At 41.9% G+C, this 5,447-nt stretch overlaps 2 protein-coding genes across 3 annotated transcripts in view; both read right to left on the bottom strand.

Annotated features, from left to right (window-relative positions):
- oxsm (3-oxoacyl-ACP synthase, mitochondrial) overlaps positions 1 to 3,361 on the bottom strand; it is a 19,601-nt gene extending 16,240 nt beyond the window's left edge. The window contains exon 1 of one of the 2 annotated variants that reach the window (XM_048607580.1): positions 3,239 to 3,361. The gene's annotated coding sequence lies outside the window, so the exon portion shown is untranslated. Of the gene's footprint in view, positions 1 to 3,234 lie in introns of both variants that reach the window. The other variant, XM_048607589.1, reaches the window with a different exon arrangement.
- Positions 1 to 5,447, bottom strand: part of top2b (DNA topoisomerase II beta) — a 162,211-nt gene that overhangs the window by 113,918 nt on the left and 42,846 nt on the right. The gene's annotated exons all lie outside the window — the stretch shown is intronic.

Raw genomic sequence — 5,447 nt, forward strand, 5'->3', positions numbered from 1 at the left:
GCTGCTTGGCCTGCTGTGTTCATCCAGCCTTGCACCTTGTTGTCTCGATGAAACTATCTATTGGCATGAAAACCTATCTGGTTTTCTAATGCCATTTAGGTAAGGAAATCTTCCATTCTCACCTGCTTTGGCCTACATGTGACTCCAGAACTACAGCAATGTGAGTGACTCTTAACTGCCTTCTGAAATGATCAAGTAAGCCACTCATTTCACGGGCAATGAGGGATAGACAACAAATACTGGCCTTGTCAGTGACACCCATATTCCATGAAAGAATAAGGAAAAAAAAACTATAAGATCATCTTGGAAGACATGATAACCCTCAGCCTCTCTTTGTCCAACAAAAATCATCTCTTTGTTCCACTGCTCATCTGCACTCACTTCAATCAAATGCAAGCAGCAAACGGGTTTCAAACATCACTGCGCCAGTTACTCCTCACCTCATTTCAAATCCTTATTATGGTGGTTTTTCTTTCATCTCCTCACTGCCTTTTATGTTTCGTTTTTTTCATGAAATCGACATCCTAATTCTTTCATCTTCAACTGCCCCTTCCTGTTTGCAAATGTCACTCAATGTTCAGATACTATCAAAACTTGCCCATTTTTAAAATTTCTAAGGTTGTTAAACATGCCATTAGCTCAAATGTGAATTCCTGCAGTGTGGCTAAAGTCAACAAGAGCATATTGGCCAATATCGTAAATGGTCTTATTTTCAAGTGACTGTGGCGGAAATGGGTCATTCCTGGATTTTTCACATTGTTCAGTACTATTGACTAAGACATTCTCACCTATCACCGATCCTCGGTTCTATAAGGCTGTCAGCATTGGGCAATTCAAAGTTTAAATGAATCATGTAAATGCACAAATAAGTGACTGTATTTTAAAATCATATTTTAGATATGTACAGATGTAATCATTAGGTAAAGAATTTTATAGAGGGAAATTTGACAGGGGCATAGACATAACTTAGTTCTCATTTTAAAGTCAAACACTACGTCTTTATTTTGTATATTTTTGAGTTTATATTATTCATGATTGTTAATGACAAATCTCAAAGCAGAGTGGTAGAGTCGTTGCTGCAGTGATCGTACCACAATGCCACTACTGTTTGAGGTACAATTTAAATATGACGTATTTACAAAGATAATTCTCACTAATAAATAAAGATATAGTAATCCATAATGAGGAAAGTTTTATCAAGATAGGAAATATACATAAATAAAACACATTTTAATTTCTGAAGAAGGGTCTAGGCCCGAAACGTCAGCCTTCCTGCTCCTCTGATGCTGCTTGGCCTGCTGTGTTCATCCAGCTCTACACCTTGTTATCTCACATTTTAATACATTATAGATTTAGATATTACTCAGAATAGCTATTTAGAGTTGACCCTAATTCAGTTAAATAAAATGTAATGAATTTTTGAATTTATTCATTAAAACTTATCCTTGCAGCAAATTGTCTATTTTGTAGCTACAGGCTTACATTGAGAAAGTGATCTGTTATTTCACCGTTCAAATGAGCTTCTTGTATGCAAAATTACAATGAAGGAATTGTTACCTATGTTATCAATTTGTAACCAAAATGTAAAACATTCTTAAACTTGCTCAAATCAATTTGACTATACAATAAGGTGGCCATTGCTGAAGGCCAGGAATAATGGATACCAATCCCCAAAGGGTGCACTGGCCTAGGAGGGGACAGAAGACATCACGCATGAGATATCACCATCATGAGCCTCTCAAATAGGGTGACCAGATGTCACTGTGTGTCCTGACAGTTTCCTCAAATTGTTCAAATGTTCCAGTCTTAAACTTTCCCATTTATTCAGCAGCATACGTTTGAATACAAGGCTAAAAATACACCCAGGGTGCTTTTCCCTGCAGTCACCACAGTTTATAAGACACTTTGCCCCAGATAGTTCAGTGTGATACTTCACATCCTCCACCCCCTCCGTTTGTTCTGTGTGCCATTTTGTCCCCTGTCAGATCAGTGTCACACTTTGCTCCCCCACTCCGCCAAAGTTCGAGTGAGGGCAGGGCAGTTGTACGTAAGAAAGTGACAGCGAGCGCGTGAGAACAAGAGAAAGAAAGTACTGCAGAGTGGGAGTGACCCTGGCACACACACTCAAGACAGAGGCTGCTCATTGCGGACACATGCGCGCACACACCTCCTCATTTTACAAATATCTATTTACACAACAAACCAGGACAGGAGAAAGACAAACCAGTTCCAAACCTCATTTTCATATGAATTCCACCAAGGTCAGTTTGGAGTGTACACCACCCAAGGCTAACTCAACATTAGAAAGGGCATAGGTTTAAGGTGAGGGGGAAAAGATTTAAAAGGAATTAAGGGCAACTTTTTCACGCAGAGGGTGATATGTGCATGGAATGAGCTGTCAGGGGAAATTTTGCAGGCGGCTACAATTACAACATTTAAAAGGCATTTGGATGGGTACATGAGTAGGAAGGGTTTAGAGGGATATGGGCCAAATGCTGGCAAATGGGACCAGATTAATTTAGGATATCTGGTCAGAATGGATGAGTTGGATCTGCTTCCATGCTGTACGTCTCTAGAACAAGTCCTAAAGTCCTCTGTCTTCCCTTCTTCATTGATCAAGATTTGGAGCCTTGCCTATCTCTCTCTAGCTCTATTTCTGAAGCTAAGTGAAAAGGCAGAACAAAAATCTTATTAAACTACTAGACAGTTTTTAAATGGTCATTTTATGAATTACTCATTTTTTAATCAATTTATTATTTTGCTCAGCAAGTTTTTTTATATACCCAAAACAGATCTCAGGTAGATGTTGCCAGGATCCTTACTAAAGGGGAACGAGAAGATCACAAGAAGTCTTAAGTATTTTTTGGAAGACCAGCAAAAGGTTGGTTCCAATGCAACCCAAAGTATTGGAAAGGCTCAGCATGTCAGCAGTTTTCCGTGTGGAGAGAAAAAGCGTTCTGTGGCCTGTCGTCAAAACTAGTTAGGATCGTGGATTTTTTTTCACAACAGAAGAAACTTGGAAACAGGAGAAGCGCTTGGGCCCTCAATTTCCCGAGAGATGGATCAGCACTACTACCTTCAGTTGCTAAAATAAGCAAGACTGAGGAGCAGCCGTCCTTTGGAAGAAACATAAGCAAGCACAGACCAAAATGTAAGAAAACACAGGAAATATTTTTAGAGTAGGACTCATGAACAAAGAGACAGAGGCAACTTTTCAGATTCGTCGACACTCACTCACCGACTCCCTGAGACACAGGCGCGACTCACCCGACACCGCGCCATGACGCCACGACGTGGGTGGAGCCGGAGGTTGTCCGCCCAAAACCAACGAGCATCAATCTGAAAGGGGCAAGAGCGGCGCTAATGAAACGTCATCACTTCCTGGATGGAGGTTATTTTAGTTTCTTTCCTCAGACAGGTAGTCGGTTGTCGGTTGTCGGTTGTCGGTATTCTGGTTTTCTTTTTAAATTGTGGATTGTTTGCCGTCTGAATACACGGGAGCAGTTGTTCGTTGAGGAAGGGGAGTTAAAGCGCCCTCTCCTGTGGGCTGCAGTCCGTGTCGAAGCCGTCCCCAGCTTCTCCACCATGGTGTCGGTGGCTGTGAGCGAGCTGAGCCAGAATCCCGAGCACATCTTCTTGGACGCTTCAGAGCTGCTGCTGAAATATGCTGACAACATCCTGAGGTAAGGGCTAGGCCCCGGTTTGGGTGAGGGAGTTAAAAATGGTAGCATTCAGCCGCCGGCTCCGTTCAGATCGCCCTCAGGGAGTGAAGTTGGATTCAAGGTTAAAATAAATTATTTTCTCCCTATCCCAATGTGTTGTTTCGATGGGTCGATTCACTCCCCGAATTACCAGCTTCCTCATAGGTTGAAGGAAAGGTTTCGATTGTTGTGTTCTGGGCGAGAGGGGTGTACGTGGGAAGTTTGGCTGGGCTTCGACACACACTTATGGTTTCAGAGGCTGATTCTTTTGCAACAGTAATCAGAACTCAGAAAGCACTCCATCAGGCCGTGCCCACTGGGAGAACACCCAGAGGATTTTAAGAAATCTCTCATCTGTCAGGAATCGGTCTAAACCTCCTACCCACCACAGCCAGTACTGCTTGGAGACCCCGATATCTTGCCTCGCATTCTTGCGTAGTGTCAAAAACCTCAATGTGGAAATTCTTCTGTAGTCTTTCCAGGATTGTGACATTCTTCCTAAGGTGTTTTTCCCGGAATAGTTTGCAGTGCTGCAGATGCGGTCTAATTGTAGCCTTGTAAAGGTTGAACGTAACCTTCTTATTTCATTGTCACTATTCACTAAGCCAAGTGTTCATGCTTTCTTATTTACTTCATTAACCTTCCCTGACACTGTGAACGTGCAGATCCCACTTCTCTGCATCCTTTAGAATGGTATTATTTAGATCACACTACCTCTCCAGATCATTTATGCTAAAGTGCATCCTACTGATACTAAGTTGTGTGTGCTCATTTCATCAATGTCCTGCTAAAGTCTGGCTCTTCTGTTTACTGCACATTGTGTTGCCACGTATATATCAATTGCAAACATCAAAATTGTACATTATAGGTAGGTCCAGGCTATTAATGCAAACTGCAAAAAAACAGTAATCCTAATACTGACCCTTAAGTGGATGAGTGGGTGGGAACCCTGTTGAATGCTACTTTCAGTCAGAAAAGTAACTTGGCCTTTGCCTGCTATCTCCCAGCCAATTTCATTACCACATTACCATTGTCCCCTTTTCATATCATGTAGTTATGTTTAACTCTATTAGGTTATTCTTTATCAAATGTCTTTTGAAAGTTCATATGTCACATCAATTGCACCAGCTTCAACCTTCTGTTAGATCATCAAGTAACTCAATCTAGATTAGTTAGCTGTGATTTTGTCTTGAAAAAGTGGGAATTTGTCTCAATTAGCTTTCCTACCACAGATGCAGTCCTTCCCCAAATGTTTTTGAACTAAGAGGCGACAATGCCATAACATGTAAACCTACTGCCAGTACTTCCATATCCAAAGAAGAATTGAAGATTGTGATCTGAGCTTCTGCTGTGTCCCTAACTTAGCACCACGTTTCTATTTTTCCTTTTCTAATCCAGCATCTTGACTGCCCCTCTCACTGCAACTTTAATGTTACCCCTTTTCAGAATGTCTAATTTCTGTTTTATCCTTAACCAATCTCAATCTATTTAGAGATAGTAGGAACTGCAGATGCTGGAGAATCCAAGACAACAAGGTGCAGGGCTGGATGAACACAGCAGGCCAAGCAGCATCATAGGAGCAGAGAGGCTGACGTTTCGGGCCTAGACCCTTCATCAGAAAAGGGGGAGGGGAAGGGGGTTTTGAAATAAATAGGGAGAGAGTGGGAGGCGGATAGAAGAGGGATAGACTTTCCTGGCCCCATCCCCGCCTCTTCGACCTGTTTGTTTCCTCTCCACCTATCCTCT

The sequence above is a fragment of the Rhincodon typus genome, chromosome 2 (assembly GCF_021869965.1).
Source record: "Rhincodon typus isolate 14 chromosome 2, sRhiTyp1.1, whole genome shotgun sequence".
Lineage (NCBI taxonomy): Eukaryota > Metazoa > Chordata > Chondrichthyes > Orectolobiformes > Rhincodontidae > Rhincodon > Rhincodon typus.